We start from the raw sequence: 20,092 nt of genomic DNA on the forward strand, positions 1-20,092 counted from the left end.
AGAAAAAGGGAAAAGTAACTAAAGAGCCTCTTGGTGAAAGTGAAAGAGGAGAGTGAAAAAGCTGGCTTAAAATTCAACATTCAAAAAACTAAGATCATGGCATCTGGTCCTATCACTTCATGGCAAATAGATGGGGAAACAATGAAAACAGTGACAGACTTTATTTTCTTGGGCTTCAAAATCACTGCAGATGGTGACTACAGCCATGAAGTGAAAAGACCCTTGCTCCTTGGAAGAAAAGCTATGACCAACCCAGAGAGCATATTAGAAAGCAGAGACATTACTTTGCCAACAAAGGTTCTATTAGTCAAAGCTATGGTTTTTTCCAGTAGTCATGTATGGATGTGAGAGCTGGACCATAAAGAAGGCTGAGCTGAAGGATTAATGCTTTTGAAATGTGGTGTTGCAGAAGACTTTTGAGAGTCCCTTGGACTGCAAGGAGATCAAACCAGTCAATCCTAAAAGGAATCAGTCCTGAATACTCATTGGAAGGAGTGGTGCTGAAGATGAAGCTCCATACTTTGGCCACCTGATGAGAAGAACTGACTCATTGGAAAAGACCCTGATGCTGGGAAAGACTGAGGGCAGGAGGAGAAGGGGGCAACAGAAGATGGTTGGATGGCATCACTGACTTGATAGACATGAGTTTGAGTAGGCTCTGGAAGTTGGTGATGGACAGGGAAGCCTAGCATATTGCAGTCCATGGGGCCTCAATTAGTCGGACATGACTAAGCGACTGAACTGAACTGATTCTCTCTTCAACCCATTGGAGTTCAAAATTTCATCTCCACAACTCCACTGAAATCACTCTTGTCAAGGTTACCAACAAGATCATGTTTCCCAAGCAAGTGGTCACCTCTTCATACCAAACAGCCCAACTTCTTCTTAAAATACCATTGATCCATTGGAGAGATACCTTTGATCCATCCATCCTCTTCAAAATGCTTGGCTCCCTGATTTCTGGCACCCCATAGACTCTTTGGATGGTGCTTAGTGTTGGAAGGCATCGGGGTCAGTTCTTGACTATCTTCTCTACATAAGTGCATCTCTTTAGTGCCCTTATTACCAACTACGTATAACTCCAAAATATCTGTTTCAAACCTAGAATTCTTTCCTAAATTCAGATTTGTATTTCTTAACACTTTATTTGCCTCTTTAAATAGATGTCTAACAGTCACTCCCTGGTTTAGTTTTCCTATATCTTCTCACATTAGTAAAGGGCATACATATTCACCCAGCCAATCCAGCTAAATATCTGGATATCATCCAAGATTCCTTATTTTCCCACCCTCTTCTTGTTAACCCCATGCTCCAGGATAGTGTAACAAATACATAAAAATGTGGAAGTGGCTTTGGAATTGAGTACTGGATAGAGCGTGGTAGAGTGTTGTTTCTGCTTGTGTTTTCCCCCCAATTTTTTATTGTGGTAAAATAACATAACATAAAATTTACCATCTTAACCATTTTTAGGTAGATTTCAGTTGTATTATATAAGTTCATAGTATTGTACAGCCATCATCACTGTTGAGCTCCATAACTCTTCATCTTATAAAATGGAAACTTTAAGCATTAAACAATACAGCCCATTCCCCCTAGCCCCTGACAATCACAATGTTATCTTCTGACTCTATGATTTTGGCTACGTTAAGTACTTTATACATGTGGAATTAACAGAATTTGTCTTTTTTGGTCTGGCTTATTTCACTTGGCACAATGTCCTCAAAGCTCTTCCATGTTAGAGTATGTTGAAGAATTTCATCCATTATAATGCTGAAAAATATTCCAATGTGTTTATATAACCCATTTTGCTTATTCCTTCATTTATCAATGGGTAGATGGATTGAGGCCACGTTTTAGCTATTGTGAATAATGCTGATATAAACATGTGTGCGCAAACACTCTTTAAAATTTCTGGATCACATGATAATTGTATTTTTAATTTTTTGAGGAATCACCAAACTGTTTTCCATAATGACTGCACCAGTCGCACCGGAAGTGCACAATGGTTTCAATTTCTCCGCATCCGGACCAACATTTGTTCTTTTCTTTTTTTTTTTTTACAGATACCATCCTAATGGGTGTGAGGTAGTGTCTCGCTGTAGCTTTGATTTGCATTTCCCTAATGATTAGTAATGTTGGGCATCTTTCCATGTGCTTATTGGCCATTTGTGTATCTTCTTTGGAGAAATGTCTATTCAAGTTCTTTGCACATTTTTGAATTGAGTTGGTTAGTTGTTGTTAATTTTAGGAATTCTCTGTATATTCTGGATATTAATCCTGTATCAGATATATGTCTTGCAATTATTTTCTCTCATTTTGTGGGTTACCTTTTTCCTCCATGGATACTGTTTTTTGATGCACAAAATTTCAAAAATTTCATGAGGTCTAATATGTCCATTTCTTCTTTTGTTATCTGTGCCTTCTGCATCATATCCAAGAAATCATTGCCGAAGATTTCATCTCACATTTTCTTCTAAGCTTTTGTTTCATGTTTTCTTAGGTCTTACTTCTATTTTGATTAATTTTGTTTAAGCTCCAATACTTTGCTCACCTGATGTGAAGAGCAGACTCATTAGAAAAGACACAATTGAGTGACTGAACAAAAACAACAATGGTATAATGTATCATTCTTCTACATTTGGATAACTGAGAATTTCCAGATGTTCAAACTGGATTTAGAAAAGGCAAAGGAACCAGAGGTCAAATTGCCAACATCCATTGGATCATAGAAAAAGCAAGAGAATTCCAGGAAAACATCTACTTCTGCTTCACTGACTATGCTAAAACCTTTGACTGTGTGGATCACAACAAACTGCAGAAAATTTTAAAGAGATGGGAATATCAGACCACCTTACCTGCCTCCTGAAAAATCTGTATGCAGGTCAAGAAGCAACAGTTAGAACTGGGCATGGAAAAACGGACTGGTTCCAAATTGAGAAAGACTGTATATTGTCACCCTGCTTACGGAACTTATATGCAGAGTACATCATGTGAAATGCTGAGCAGGATGAAGCACAAGCTGGAATCAAGATTCCCAGGAGAAACACCAATAACCACAGTTATGCAGATGACACCACTCTTATGACAGAAAGCAAAGAGGAACTAAAGAGCCTCTTTTTTTTTTTTTTATAAATTTATTTATTTTAGTTGGGGGCTAATTACTTTACAATATTGTAATAGTTTTTGCCATACATTGACATGAATCAGCCATGGGTTTACATGTGTTCCCCTTCCTGGACCCCCCACCCACCTCCCTCCCCATCCCATCCCTCTGGGTCATCCCATTGCCCCGGCCCTGAGCCCTTGTCCCATGCATCGAACATGGAATGGTGTTCTGTTTCACATATGATAATATACATGTTTCAATGCTATTCTCCCAGAACGTCCCACACTCACCTTCTCCCTCAGAGTCCATAAAATTGTTCTATGCATCTGTGTCTCTTATTCTGTCTCGCATATAGGGTTATCGTTACCATCTTTCAAATTCCATATATATGCACTAGTATACTGTATTGTAAAGAGCCTCTTGATGAAAGTGAAAGAGGAGAGTGAAAGAGCTGGCTTAAAACTCAACATTCAAAAAACAAAGATCATGGCATCCAGTCCCATCATTTCATGGGAAATAGATGGGGAAACAATGGAAACAGTGACAGACTTTATTTTCTTGGGCTCCAAAATCACTGCAGATGGTGACTGAAGCCATGAAATTAAAAAATGCTTGCTCCTTGGAAGAAAAGCTGTGACCAACCTAGACAGCATATTAAAAAGCAGAGACATTACTTTGCCAACAAAGGTCCATCTAGTCAAAGCTATGATTTTTCCAGTAGTCATGTATGGATGTGAGAATTGGACTATATAGAAAGCTGAGTGCTGAAGAATTTATGCTTTTGAACTGTGTTGCTGGAGAAGACTCTAGAGAGTCCCTTGGAATGCAAGAAGATCAAACCAGTCCATCCTAAAGGAAATCAACCCTGAATATTCATTGGAAGGACTGATGCTGAAGCTGAAGCTCCAATACTTTGGCCACCTGATGTGAAGAACTGACTCACTGAAAAGGACCCTGATGCTGGGAAAGATTGAGGGCAAGAGGATAAAGGGGACAACAGAGGATGAGATGGTTAGATGGCATCACTGACTCAATGGACATGAGTTCGAGCAAGCTCTGGGAGTTGGTGATGGACAGGGAAGTCTGGCGTGCTGCTGTCCATGCGGTCGCAAAGAGTTGGACACAATTGACTGGCTGAGCTGAACTGATACAGTTTTCTTAAGTCTTACTTCTGCTTTGATTTAATTTTTGTTTATGGTACATTCTTAATACATTTGGATATACAGTTTTCCTGGTACCATTGGTTGAAAAGACTGTCTTTTCCCCATTGAATAATCTTGGAACCCTTGTCAAAAGTGTATATGTATATGAGGATTTGTTTCTGGGATCCCTATTTCTATTTCATTGGTCTATGTGTCTGTTTTTATGCCAGTACCTCTCTCTTTTGATCACAGTAGCTTTGTAGCAAGTTTTGAAACCAGGAAATGTGAGTCATCCAGGTTTTTTTTTTTTTTCAAGATTATTTTGGCTATTTGAGGTCCCTTGAGTTCTATATAAATTTTAGGTTGTGTTTTTCTAATTCTCCAAAACCATCATTGGGATTTTGACAGTGATTGCATCGAATCTGTAGATCACTTTGGGCAATAGTGACCTTTTAACAATATTAAGTCTTCCGATCCATAAGCATAGGGTGTGTTTCCATTTATTTATGTATTATTTCTTTCAGTAATGTCTTTCAGCTCCTGGGTTAAATTAATTCCTAACTATTTTATTCCTTTTGCTACTATTGCAGATGACTTTTTGGTAATTTTCTTCTCATGTTGTTTATTAGTGTACAGAAATCCAACTTATTTATTTGTGTCCTGACTTTGTATCCTGGTATTTCAGTGAATTCTTTTATTAGTTCTAATGCATTTATTGGGTATTGGTAGATTTTTCTATATATAAAATCATATTATCTGAAAACAAAGATAATTTGGCTTTTTCCCCCCCAGTTTGAATTCTTTTTATTTCTTTTTCTTGCCTAATAGCCCTAGCTAGATTTTCAGCACAAATTGAATAGATATGATGAGAGTAAACATCTTTGTCTTCTTCCTGATCTTAAGGGGAAAGTTTTCAATCTTTCTCCATTAAGTATGATGTTAGCTATAAGTTTTGCATAGATGCTGTGTATGAAATTCCATATTTGTAATTTGTTGAGTGTTTTTTTTTTAAATCAGTAAAAAGTGTCGAATTTTATCAATGCTTTTCCTGTATCAGTTGAGATGATCATGTGCTTTGTACCTTTAATGTGCTGTTACATTGATCATCTTTGTATTCCAGAAATAAATTCCACTTTGACATGTTGTACAATCCTTCCAATATGGTACTGAGTTTATTTTGCTAATATGTGTTGAATATTTTTGTATCGATATGCATAGGGATATTGGTCTGGAATTTTTCTTTTCTTGTATTGTCTTTGTTTGGCTTTAGTGTTATGGCAATACTGGTCTCCTAGGCTGAGTGAGAAAATGTTTCTTCCTCTTAAATTTTCTAGAAAAGCTTGAGAAGGCTTGGTATTAGTTTTTCTTTAGATATTTGATAGAACTCCTAGTGAAGTCATCAACTCCATGACTTTTCTCTGTTGGGAGATTTTTAATTACTGACTTAATCTCATTACTAGTTGTAGGTCTATCCAGGTTTTCTATTTCTTCGTGATTTAGTCTTGGCAGATTTTGTATTTCTAGGAATTTGTATTTCTAATTTATCCAATTTGTTGTACAATTGTTCGTAGTACTGTAATAAATATTTTTACTTCTGTAGACTCAATAGTAATGTTCCCATTTATTTTATTATTTTTTATTTTTTTAAACTAGTTCATTTATCTATTTTTTAACTTTACAATATTGTATTTGTTTTTGCCATACATTGACATGAATCCACCATGGGTGTACATGTTTTCCCCTTCCAGAACCCCCCTCCCAGAACCCCCCTCCCAGCTCCCTCCCCATCCCATCCCTCCGGGTCATCCCGGTGCACCAGACCCGAGCACCCTGTATCATGCATCGAACCTGGACTGGTGATTCATTTCACATATGATAATTTACATGCTTCAATGCCATTCTCCTATATCATCCTGCCCTCGCCCTCTCCCATAGAGTCCATAATACTGTTCTATTTATCTGTGTCTCTTTTGATGTCTCGCATACAGGGTTTTCTTTACCGATTGACTAAATACCATATATATGTGTTAGTATACTGTATTGGTGGTTTTCTTTCTGGCTTACTTCACTCTGTATAATAGGCTCCAGTTTCATCCACTTCATTAGAACTGATTCGAATGTATTCTTTTTAATGCCTGAGTAATATTCCATTGTGTATATGTACCACAGCTTCCTTATCCATTCGTCTGCTGATGGGCATCTAGGCTGCTTCCATGTCCTGGCTGTTATAAACAGTGCTGCGATGAACATTGAGGTACACGTGTCTCTTTCAGTTCTGGTTTCCTTGGTGTGTATGCCCAGCAGTGGGATTGCTGGGTCATATGGCAGTTCTATTTCCAGTTTTTTGAGGAATCTCCACATTGTTCTCCATAGTGACTGTACTAGTTTGCATTCCCACCAACAGTGTAAGAGGGTTCCCTTTTCTCCACACCCTCTCCAGCATTTATTGCTTGTAGACTTTTGGATAGCAGCCATTCTGACAGGCGTGAAATGGTACCTCATTGTGGTTTTGATTTGCATTTCTCTAATAATGAGTCATGTTGAGCATCTTTTCATGTCTTTGTTAGCCATCTGTATGTCTTCTTTGGAGAAATGTCTGTTTAGTTCTTTGGCCCACTTTTTGATTGGGTAGTTTATTTTTCTGGAATGTTCCCATTTAAATTACTGATTTTAGTAGTTTAACCTCTCTGTTTCCTTATTTTAAACAGCTGAATATTTGTCAATTTTGTTATCTTTTTGAAGAACCAAATTTTGGTTGCATCTTTTCTCTATTTTTAAAACTTTCTAGTTCATTTTTCCCTGCTCTAATTTTTATTATTTACTTCCTTATGCTAGCTTTGAGTCTAGTTCGTTTTTCTTTTTCTAATTCCATAAGCTATAAAGCTAGATTGTTGATTTGATTTCTTTATTGTTTTTAATATAAGCATTTATAACTACACATTTCCCCTTTAGTGCAGCTTTTGCTGCATCCCATAAATTCTAGCATATTGTGTTTTCACTTTTATTTATCTCTATTTTTTAATTTCCTTTGAAACTTATTCTTTGATCCATTGGTTGTTTAAAAGTTTGTTGTTTTAATTTCCACAAGTTTGTAAATTTTCCAGTTTTACTCCTGCTGTTGATTTCCAGCTTCATCCCTTTGTTGTCAGAGAAGATACTTTGTATAATATATATCTTTTAAACTCTCTTAAGACTTAATTTATGACATAACATATGGTTTACCCTGGAAAATGTCCCATGTGCACTTGAGAAGAATGCTTATGCTATTTTTGTGTTAGAGTGTTCTGTATATGTCTGCTATATTTAGTTTGTCTACTACGTTTTTTAAATCCCTTATTTCCTTACTTCTGTCTGGTTATTTTATCTATTATTGTGAGTAGGGTATTATAGTCTCCACAATATTGTGGAACTATTTATTCTTCCTTAAATTGTTAGTTTTTGCCTTATATGTTTTGACCTGTAATTAGGTGCACAAATGTTTATAATTTTTGTATATTCTTGCCTATTGAAACTTTTATTAACATATAATGTCTTTCCTTTCCTCTTGTAAGCTTTTTGGATTTAAAACCCATATTATCTGATGTTAGTATAGTCATTCTTGTTCTCTCCTGCTTACAATTTACATGGAATATGTCTTCACACCTTTTCACTTTCAATCTATTTGTTTCTTTGGGTCTAAAGTCGGTCTTTGTGTATATATTTGGATCAGATGTTTTTATTCATATTGCCAGTCTCTTTTGACTGAAAAATTTTATCCACTTATATTAAAGTAGTGAGAGTAATCACTCCCCCCCCCCTTATCTGCTGGAGAGATGTTTCAAGACTCCTAGTGGATGCCCAAAACCCCATGGAAACACTGAAACTTATATATGCTATGTTTTATTCTTTTATTTTTCCAGTACTAATAGGTGGGTAGTGTATACAGCATGGATACACTGGACAAAGGGATGAATCATGTCCCAGGTGGAACAGAGCAGAATGGCACAAAATTTCATCATGCAACTCAGAATGACATGCAATTTAAAACTTATGAATTATTTATTTTTGGAATTTTTCATTTAATAATTTTGGATTCCAGTTGACTGCAGGTAACTGCAGAAAGCAAAACCACAGATAAGTTGGGGTGGGGGTTACTATACTGAGATGGAGGGACTTCTACTATTTTCGTAATCGTTTTACACAGTTTACTTTTTTTCCCCCTCATTTCCTACATTACTCTCTTCTTTTGGGTTGTTTTTTTTTTTGTAGTGATATGCTTAAATTCTATTCTCATTTTCTTTTGCATATATTCTCTAACTATTATCTTTGTGGTAATCATGGAGATTACATTTAGCATCCTAAAGTTATAACAATATAATTAGAATTTATACCAGTTTAATTTCAATAATATATAAAATTCTGCTCCTTGACAGTTTTGTCCCATCCCTTTCAGTTGTTGATGTCACAAATAATATCTTTATACATTGTGTGCTCAAAAAATAAACTAATAGTTCTTTCAAATGCATTAGTCTTTTAAATTATGTAGAAAACAATAAGACTAATATTTGTTTTTTAAAATGTGTCAGTCTCTTAAATCATGTAGGAAACAAAAAAGTACAGTTACAAATTGTCGTTACAATAACACTAGCTTTTATAAGCCCATCTATTTACCTTTTTTTATATCTCACCATCTGGCTTCCAAGTTACTATCTAGTATTCTTTATTTTCACATTACAGGACTCCCTTGATCATATCTTGCAGGACAGATCTAGTGGTCACAAACTCCCTCAGACTTTGTTTATCTGGGAATGTCTTACTTTTCTCTCTTTCTTTTGAAGGACAGTTTTGCTGGACATTCTTGGTTGACAGTTTTCTCCTTTTAGCACTTTGATTATATCTACCCAGTGCCTTCTGGCCTCCAATATTTCTGAAGAGAAATCTGCTGATAATCTTATTGAGGATCTCTTCTTTCTTGCTGCTTTCAAGATTTTTTTCTTTGCATTTTGAAAATTTGATTATAATATGTCTTGGTGTGAATCCTCTGAATTCATTTTATTTGGAGTATTTCAAGCCTCTTGGATGTTTATATTCATGTATTTCATCAAATTTGGGGAAGTTTTCAGTAATTATTTCTTAAAATTCTCTCTGCTCCCTTCTCTTAACAACTTTGATTTTATTTTCTGTTTCTTAAACTTGATAATTTCCATTGTCTTATATTCAGACCTGCAGATTCCTTTTTTCCCCATCTCCTGTTCAAATCTTCAAATTCTCCTAGTAAATTATTTCAGTTGTATTTTTCAGTTCCAGAATTTTTTTGTTTTTTTTAAAGGCCTTTAAATCTTTATTGATGTTTTCATTTTGTTCATACATTATTTTCTTGACTTTGTACATATCTTCCTGTAGTTCGAGTACCTTTATGAATCTTGTTTTAATAGCTTTGTCTAGTATATCTGTCATCAGGTCCTTTTCAGGGAAAATGCCTAATTTTTTCCCACTGAGTAGGCCATACTTTCCCATCTCTTTGTATGGCTTGTGACTTTTTACTGAAAACTGGACATCTGAATCTAATAATATGATATCTCTGGAAATCAAATTCTCTTTCCAGTGTTTGCTGTTTTTTGTTTGGGGGGCTTTTGTTTATATTTTTTTTGCTTATTTGGTTATTGTAGCTATTTCTGTGTGGAGGACCAGTGTGGATGAAAACTTAAACTTAAGGTCTTCTCAGACCTTTTCTGAAACTTTCCTTAAGCATGTGTGGTCATTTTCTAATTTTCCCCACAAATGCAGTTTAAAAAATATCCTAATCATTAATGTTTGACTTGCAAATGGAAAAAAAGAAAAAATGAAAGGGAGAGAAGTGTGTTAGTCTTTTACATCCCCTGGAATTCACCTGAGCTGATGGGGGTGGGACTTGTGACAATGAGAGGTGCAATAATGACTGCCCACCTCCTTGTTTACAGCACTGTGATAAGAAGCAGCGATCGGCAGTCAGAGCGTAGATCCTTAACATGTGGAAGACAGGATCTCTTTTGTCTACCCTGGCTCCCACAAGCTGTGTGCACGCTGATCCAGAAACACACACAACTGCCTCCCATGGGGCAGGGGTGGGAAATGAGTAGCAGTTACTGTGCTGAGAACTAAAACTGAGAGAAATTAATGGCAATTTTTTATTCTCTAAATCTTTCCCTGGAAGTTCCAAGATTTTGATTCCAGAGTTCCAAAATAGTTATATCTGACACATTATGCCATTTCAATTATTGTCTGAGTGGGAAGACAGATTTCTGGTGCTTCCTACTTTACCGTCTTAGCAGAATCCTATGAGACCTGGAAGAGTTTTGAGGTTCATGATAGGAAAAAATATCTAGATTTCCTTGAAGAGATTGTTGTTAGAAATAGAAAAGTTAAAGTTGCTAATAGTCTTGAATGGAAATGAGAATTGGTATTAACAACTTGAGGAAAAGTGATCTTTGTTATAAAGTGACAGACAACCTGGCTACATTTTGTTCTACTCTTTTGTGGAAGGTATAACTTAAAACTGACAAACTTGGATATTTAGCTAAAGAGATTTTTTTTAAACAAACTGTTGAAAGTGTAACATTGTTTCTCCTTGGCTTCTTATAGTAATTAGCCTCCAATTAAAATAAATTAATTTATTAAAAAATTAAAAGTAAACAATATATGAGGGAGAAATTGTAAGATGTTAATGACACACAGGAAAAAGAGAAATCAAATATACCAATTATATCAATAGTTACAAAGAGCAAGAGGAAAGAAATAAATTGAAGAAGTAGAGAAACTAGAACTTGAAATTTGGAAAATTATCAGCCTATCCACATTCCCCCAAAAAAAGAAGGCATGCTCTGCAGAGAATAAGTGTGTAACTGGACAACCATTTGCTAAAACAAGTAGATGTATGAATTAGGAATCCAGCTGACCATCTCAGTAGCAATGTTACCAGCCTGGACTGAAGAGGACAAAGATGGTACAAAATAAAGGAAGACTTTTGGACCTCTGGGATTATACATGTCATGCATGACCATGTCTTGTTGACTTTACTTCCATGATATATCCCCAATCCATCTCCTTCCACTGCTGTTCCTCTAATCCTGGCTATCACCATCTCTTGCTGAAATGACTTCAGTACCCTCATAAATATTCTTCATGCTTATACCTTGCCTCCTGCCCATCCTGATCCATTCTTTGTGCAGCAGCCAGAATAATCTCTTACAAATGTAAATCATATCACTCTCCTGCCTAAAACACCTTGATGTGGTCTCATCATGCCTCATATAAACTGAGGCCTTTAAGGTCATACATATGGGTTCATCACTACTTCTCTGACATAATTTCCTATTGTCTTTCCTTCCTTCCCTCTGCTTCAGCCACACCAGCTTCGAATATTGTTGTTATTAGTCTTCAAATAAACTAGGCTTGCTTCTGCCTCAAGTCCTGGGATCCTTCCATTTCCTCTGCCTGAAAGCACTTTCCCCAGAAATTCACATCTAGATTTTTCTCAAAATTAGGTTTCAGTTCAAATATCACCTCCTCAAAGAGGGCTTCTAGGACCAGTAGGTATTGTTCATCTTATTTGACAATGGGAAAAGAAAGATCCAAGAAGTTTAGCAATATGTCTGAGGCCATAGAGTTGGAGAGTATAGTAGGACTCAGGGTGAGAAGGCAGGGTTCCAGCACCCTGGCTTCAGGTCTTCTCTAACCGAATACATTGAGTAGAAATACAAACATTAGTTTCACTCATCCTGGGAAAGTGGGAGATTACTTAAGCCTCCTCTTTTATTTGTCTCTCTCACTAGGGAACACCCCCCCCAACCCCGACTTTGAGCCAAAGCAGAGCTGTTTGCATTCCTCCTATGTTCATCTCGGTTTGATTATTATATGTTGAGCGGCTGGCTTTTGAAAAATTACAGCTCATCTTGGGTGAGTGAGATGCAGAGCACAGTGGAGCTTTCTGAGTGTTAACTAGACATCAAACATGCCTCAGAAATGGAGGCAACAAGTGCCATTCTTAACTTTCTCCTGAAAGCAGACAACCAAAAGCACCAAAGGTGGCTTAGATACTATATAACCTACTGGTCTATCTGAAAATCTCCCTTCTCCATGGGCACTAGCTGACTTCCTGTGCTTCTAAGAGCAAAGCAGATGATGCTCACAACAAGTCCCCAGTACTCTGTCATCCTGGACCAATCATCACACAAGCACAGGCTTGAGACCTCTGTCTTTTTCCTTCTATCTCCTTTCTCCAATGTCTAACTGCACCTTCTCCTGATTAAAAAACTCACCCCTTCTAGAAAATCCCTAATGTGTTGGCCTCTAGTTTGGGTTCTGACTTGATCTGTTTCCCAACCCATTTGCCTTTGCTATGTGCTTGGTGGGCTTTCCCACTCCTGTAGCAGGTCTTGGACAACCAGAGACTCAGGAGATGAGTGGGCAAAGCTGTTGGGATTTTGTGTGCAAAGCAACAGTGCCCAAACAAGCATCTTCCACTGGAGGAAGATCTCTGGTCCTGGATGAGGATATCAAAATGGGAAACTGGCTTGCTTTGACAACTGAAATTCCACATTGGCTCAGGGCTTGTCAGGAGCAGGAGAATTGCTGGAGGTGTTTATCCAGCACTTTCTTCCATCCCTCCATCATGAATCACTGGTCTTGAATCACTTAGCAGCCAGAAATGATGGAATTGTTCAATATCATGGATTCAGGGGCACCGACCTCAGCAATCATCTTCTGGCTCATCAGCTGGCTCATTTATGGCCTCAGTGAACTAAAAAACAAAAGGCTCTTCCAAGCATTGGCAGGTCAAGTTTAGCCTCTCTGGGAAAGCACCTCCCATATTACTCTGGTCGAGGATGATGCTGCCTGACCACCCTGGGAGACCTACCAGGGGCGTGGCTCCAGTTGCAAAACTGCTAAGCACATCTATTATGATGCCATGAAGAAGTTCACTTATTTATCCATTCACCCATTCATTCACTCATTCATTTCTTTTTTCATTCTTTATTTAAGTGTCTAATATGGATCCTCTGGAGAAGGGAAAGGCTACCCACTCCAGTATTCTGGCCTGGAAAATTTCATGGACTGTATAGTCCATGGAGTCGCAAAGAGTCAGACATGACTGAGCGACTTTCACTTCAATATGGATCCAGCACTGTGCTAGGCATTGGGGATGATCAAAAAACAGAATTTCTTGATGCTTTTATTGATGAGTGGAGGAAATAGACAGTAATGAAATTGTCACATTTATCAGTGTTTTATTGGGAATTGGAAATTCCTTGTGAAGGGGATGTAGAGTGCTCTGAGTGTGCATTTAACAATGAAACCTTGCTGGCAACAGCAGGGAGTTGGAGGCATCCCCTAGGCAGTGAGGCTTGAGCTGAGAGATGAACAGTTAAAGTCAGTTGAGTGGCATAAGAGGATAATGATAATGCACGTGCAAAGGTCCAGAGGCAGGGAAGAGCTTGGCACTTTCCAGGAATTAAAGTAAGGCTGATGTGGCTCAAAGAAAGAGAGAGGAGGGACTTCCCTGGCGGTCCAGTGGTTAAGACTGCCTCCCAGTGCAGGAGGTGTGGGTTCGATTCCCGGTCGGGAAGCTAAGTTCCCATATCCCTCATCCCTTATGGCCAAAAAACCAAAGCATAAAACAGAAGCAGTATTATAACAATACTGTAACAACGTCAAAGCCTCTAAAAATGGTCCACATTAACAACAAAAAAAAAGCTTTAACAAAAGTGGGAGGAGAGGTGGGATGGAGGGGCCTGACACAGCAAGGCCTTTTGAATGGTGCTTTCTTGGGGCCTGGAATAATGCCCTAGGCAGGCAAAGCAGGGACTTTCCAATCACAGTCTCTATTCTGGAAACTTAATACCCAGCAGTGGTCATTCTTGACTTACAACATTAACCCAACCCTGTTAAAATGCAGGAATTATGACTGATAGGAGACAAAATGCCTTAACACATGCTTTATCTACATGGGCTTGAAAGAATGAGCACAGAGCCAACCATTTCTGAGCAGAGCTGGATCTGAATGGGACACTTTGTTTCATGTATTTTGCTTCTTTGACAAGATTAGAAGTTTAGGTCTGGAATCTTCGTATCCTCTGCCAAAGGCCTGGGGATGGGCATGCAATAAATACTTAGCTGATATCCTCATAGACTGAGAGTCCCTCTTCCCTAGATCTTGTTGCTCCCTGCACAGATCTTAGTGACAACTCAGGCTGTGTGTCTGTGTGTGACAGGAGCCCAGATGGATCAATGCCCGGAGGTCAATCAAAGAGGTCAGAGAAGACTTGGCTCTGGAATGTCATGAAGGCAGTTTCACCAGACCTATATAGCATCTATCTGCTTGTTCCCCCAGTGGACTTCAGGCTGTTTCCCTAATTCAACTGCTCATGGTGTGTTTTTTGGGGGGTATTTCTCCCCAGCAGACTCAGGCACCTATAGGCTTTCTGAACAATCTCTCAGCTGCTTTAGGGTCTTCATATTAGGGGATAAATTTTGCCCCCTATCAGTTTCTCTCTTGGGCTTCTCTATTAGTTCTCACGCCAGTAACCTGGAAGTCACCATGGACTCTTCTTTTTCCCTCCCTCAACTCCATAGCCACTCTAGCAACAAACTCTGACAGTTCTACCTCTTAAACACATTGTGGATCTATCCACTTCTTTCCATTTCCAAAGCTTTTATTCGAAATATAACAACAGCTTTCTCACTGCTCCACTCTCAGCTGGTAAGCAGAGATCCTTTCACCATGGAAAGCAGATAATACTACTCTTCTGTTTAAAACCTCAATAGCTTCCCAATGCATTTGGGATAATCACCAAGTTGCTGCCCCAGCCCTGAGCCCTGCCCTATCCCTGATTCACCCCATTTCCCCTCCAGCCTCACCCCATTCACCTCATCCCCCTCTTCAACCATCCTGGCCATTTGATAGCTCCTTCTTTGTTTCTCTCTCTTTCCTTCCTTCATTCCTTCCTTTCTTTCATCCTCCCTCTCTCCCTCTGTCCTTCCTTCCTTGATGATGATATGAACACTTACATGAGATTTACTCTCTAAACAGAATTTTAATTGCAAAATACAGTATTGTTAATTATAGACACAAGCTTAGACAGCAGAATTATAGAACAAATTCATCTTATATAACTGAAATTATACCTGTTCTTGTCTGAGAGATTTCACATATGCACTTTCCTCCTTCTAGAATGGCCTTTCCTTCGCTCCTAGCCTGACCGATCACTATATACCCTTTAGGTCTCTGTTTACATGTCATTTTTTCAGACAGCCTCACACCGACCTCCTCCAAGCTGATCACCTGGCGTGTCCTGCACAGCTCTCACCACAAGATGTAAGATGCATTCACTGAAACTTGCTGCTTCCCCCACTAGATGCTAAACTCCATGAGGGCCTTCTTAGTTCACCTCTGTACTCTGTGTGTTATGCTTGGCATGTGGTAGACGTCTCACATATGTTTGTTGAATGAATGAGTGATCCTGTCAAATCAATGCCTGGATGTATTTGTACCCCTGCCTCTGGTGTTTTTTCTCCATAGTCCTTATGGTCTTCTGCACAGCCCACCGCCATCTATTCCCATGCTTACCTTGCACAGCCAAATTCCAGGACTCACTGGCTCTTTTTCCTCCTTTACCATTTGTCCCAAGTTGCTTACGAGACATATCTCTCTAAAAAACAAGAGAATTTTTTCTATTAAGTTTTTCTCAATAGGGTCATATGGAAAGTAAAACTGACCTGAGGGGAAAGAAGACAGACTCAGAGGAAAGGGTCCTCACCAGCTTGACAATGCAATTCATCCTTCAGCATCTTATGTCCTCAATTATACATTAAAATGTTTTCTTATAAAAAATAGTTCATTCATTCATTCCTTCATTTTTAAAAAGTTAATGAATACATATGGTAGGGGAAAAAAAGATACAGAAGTGTACAAAGTATAAAACTAAACCTGCCTTCTGGAGTAAATAGTAGTAGCTTCACATAACAAGTGGTAAGCTGGCAGAAAATTAACATCTTTCAAGTACTTTAAAAATTTTCACAGTAGTATCAATTTATTCTAGGAAATACAGATGAGCAATGATAGAAATCATGACAGAAAATACAGGTAAGTAATGATAAGAAATGATAGAAAATCAAAAACACTTAGAGAATAATATGATTACAATTTTAGTGTGTATTTTCAGAATTTTTATTTTTATTTTTTGGAAAATGTTTCTAAAATATTTATTGAGCATATATAATATACCAAGCCCAGCACTTGCTGGTTTCGACATGTGATCTCATTTAATCCTCATTAAATTCTGTGGAGAGAGTTTGGTTCTGCGTAATTCTCTGAGATTAATGCAGGAGGCACAGCTCACGATGCTAAGTCATAGCTTGGTCCCCAACATTTTTTGGCATCGGGGACCAGCTTCATGGAAGACAATTTTTCCATGGGGTGGGGGATGTTTTCAGGATGATTCAAGTGCCTTACATTTATTGGGTACTTTATTTCTATTCTTATTACATCAGCTCCACCTCAGATCATCAGGCATTAGATCCCAGAGGGTGGGGACCCCTGATCTAAAGGACTGCCAGTGGCTCCACCAGAATCTACACCAAGCTGGGCCCAATTTCAGACCCACTGGTTTCCCAGCTCAAGCTCTTCCTAGCTGTTCAGGGCTCCTTCTGACTTCAGCTGGGTCCTAAAGCTGCCCTTACCTAAATTGGGAGTAGCCAGGATGGTGGAAGGAGGCCTGTGTGTGTGTGTGTGTGTGTGTGTGTGTGTGTGTGTTGTGTGGGGGGAGCTAATATAGAAACGATGTCTTATTTTAGGGGAGCACCTCCTATTCCAGTAGGGGATAGAAAGTGCTTTGGTGGGAGTTCTATTTTTAATCACTTTCCTAGGGTCAGAGCCTGGGCGCTTAGCACAAGATCCAAGCTCACACTCCATGCTGTACATTAAGATTTAATGTGCCTTCCTTATTTACACCTAAATGAGGTTTTTAATGGTTTAATTAGCAAAATATATCAGTTTGCTTCTTTAAACCTTGCCTCTCAGAGGTAGCACTTTTAGCCATTTCCAGTGTTTAATAAAAGATGAAAACCTTCATTTCTCCCAGTTAAGGAGGGCTGTGACCCCCCTTCATCTTATTAGCACAGACTTGGGGGTGCCTTGAAGGAGTCAAAACCAAAAAGTCAATCAATGGGAATATGTCCAACCTGGCCAATGATTACCGTGCTCTCCAGGAATTTCTGTCATCAGCTTTGCCATCCTCATTTGAATCCAAATTAAATGGCTAAAGTGAAAGCCTTGCAGATGAACCCATAGTTCACGAGGGGCTTTTTCTTTAATTTGGAAAATCGTGTAGAAATTCAGATCAAGGATAAGTGCAAAGAGAGCCTCCGCGTGGGCATTCAGAGCCGCCTCTGTTCACCCTGCCTGTTTGCCCCATAGGACAGAGCTCCGCACAATGCACATGACAGAGCCTTTTATTTCGTTTCTTTTCAGGACATATCTGAGAAACTGGGGAAGATTTACTCTTAATGAGTTTCAGAATTATGCAGTATGTTATTTTTGTGCTGCAACATTGCAAAAAATAGAAAATAAAACAGCATGTGTGTGTGCTCAGTCCTCAGTCGTGTTCAACTCTTTGTGGCCCCATGGACTGTAGCGTGGTCAAGTTCCTCTGTCCATGGAATTTTCCAGGCCAAAACATGGGAATGGGTTGCCATTTCCTACTCCAGGAGGTCTTTCTCACCCAGGATCGAACTCGCAACTCTGGCATCTCCTGCGTTGGCAGTCAGATTCTTTACCATAGCACCACCTGGGAAGGCACCCAAACAGCACAAGTCTAAGATAAAAACTGCCCACAATTCTACTACCTAATCAAATTAGTATTTCTGTCTATTGCATTACAACCCTTATATGGTTACTTCATTTGTAAGTTTTTGCAGAATTGTTGTAGATAGTGTTTTATATCTTGCATTTTTACTTATCCTGCTAATTTTTTCCAGTTTGTAATGGACCTTTTTTCTTTCTATACCCTCTCCCCTCCTTCTTCCCCTCATCCGGCTCTCTCCATGAGGGAGATAAGGTAACTACTAGTGTCTGTAGTTCCAGGTCTTTCTCCAAGCCCAGCAGGCATTTACATACATATATATTCTAATGCAGGCTTTTTTCTTTTTGCCCTTTTTTCTCCAAAATGGGATTTTACTATGTATGTTTCTCAGCAACTTTCCTTCCCACCCCCTCACTTAATACATTGTGGGCAATAGAAATATATTAACTTAGTGCTTACATTTTTTGGTTTTAAATTGTCAGACAGAGGTCTGTTTCCTTCCAGGCATGTAGTCAGTGATGCCAGCATCCTTTATTAATCAGGACAATCCAATCATTTTCACAGCTGCCCAGACCCCTTGAAGTCAGAGGTGGGGATGCTTTCTGGCTTGTGGTCCTAGGTCCCATCATCAGCCTCTGGAGTTTACAGCCTTGAGAGGGTGTCTGGTCTGTTACCTGTATTTACAGGTGACAGCACTGAAGCCCAGAGAGGCAGGCCATCAGGGTGAGAGGTCAAGGTGATGTCATAGGAAAAACCCAGGGCCAGGGGTCAATCAGGCCTGAGTGTAAATTCCACTTCTGATACTTTTTATCTATGTGACTTTGGGCAAATTACTTAGCCTCCTCGAGACTCAATTTTCTCTTCTGAGAAATGGTTATTCTAATACATACCTAGTATGAGATGGAGGTGACTTATGTACAGTGCTCAACACACAAACAGCCCTTATGATTTATAGAGGCAGCCCTAGGACTTATACCAGTTATTTTTTAATCAAGTCCTTTTTCCACTGGGCCAGTGTTCCCCTAAATATCATACAAGAGATTTCAGGAGGTGTAGAGATGGATTTTTTTATTTTAATAACTATGTAATTGTCAGACAGTGACCTTTTTCAGATGGCAAATGATTCTGCTTTTTTCACTTTCAGAAGTATTATAAAGTTTATTTTCCAAAATAAATATAGTCAAGGTCAAGTTAGCTGATTTGCACGAATTATTTAAATAATAATGCTGTGCTGTGCTGTGCTTAGTCACTCAGTCATGCCCAACTCTTTTTGATTCCATGAACTGTATCCTGCCAGGCTCCTCTGTGCATGGGGATTCTCCAGACAAGAATACTGGAGTAGGTTGCCATGCCCTCCTCCAGGGGATCTTCCCAACCTAAGGATTGAACCCAGGTCTCCCGCACTGCAGGCAGATTCTTTACCGTCTGAGCCACCAGGGAAGCCCCAATAATAGTAGACGTGGTATAAAAATATGGCAAAGTCAGGCAGGTAGCTTGTCAGTGGCTGGGGGTTTTGGGCACATTATCTGTTCATGCCCCTTCTCCAGCGCTTTCCCCAGCATGCAAGTAAGCACACTGTCTTGATCCTCTTCCTTGGGGTCCACCCTACACACTCTCATAAAACAACAGCCTCCAATGACTTTTATTCTCACTGTTGAAGGAAACTATGAACTCCCAGCCACACAGGTTCTCTCTTTGCGTGTATGTTTGTGCATGTGTGTGTGTGTAGCTTTCCCCAACATGCATGTGTGTGTGCTCAGTCATGTCTGACTCTGCAGCCCATGGACTATAGCCCACCAGGCTCCTCTGTCCATGGGATTATCCAGGCAAGAACACTAGAGTGGTTGCCATTTCCTCCTCCAGAGGATCGTCCTAACCTAAGGATCAAAACTGTGTTTCCTGCATTGGCATGCGAATTCTTTACCGCTGAGCCACCTGGGAAGTCCTAGGTTTCCCCAACACCACCAAGCAATTCTCTGCAACACCAGCTGAGTGTTCTACAATTCAACTCAATTCTGACACCATCT

General features: G+C 39.0%; 1 long non-coding RNA gene across 1 annotated transcript in view; it reads right to left on the minus strand.

Moving 5' to 3' along the window:
• Positions 1 to 15,914, minus strand: part of LOC145512188 (uncharacterized) — a 48,848-nt gene extending 32,934 nt beyond the window's left edge. The window contains exon 1 of the long non-coding RNA XR_014058382.1: positions 15,833 to 15,914. This is a non-coding gene — a long non-coding RNA (uncharacterized LOC145512188). The remainder of the gene's footprint in view (positions 1 to 15,832) is intronic.
• Between the last annotated feature and the right edge of the window lie 4,178 nt (positions 15,915 to 20,092).

This window comes from Giraffa tippelskirchi, chromosome 7 (genome assembly GCF_054371585.1).
Source record: "Giraffa tippelskirchi isolate mGirTip1 chromosome 7, T2T-mGirTip1v1.2.pri, whole genome shotgun sequence".
Taxonomy (NCBI): Eukaryota; Metazoa; Chordata; class Mammalia; order Artiodactyla; family Giraffidae; genus Giraffa; species Giraffa tippelskirchi.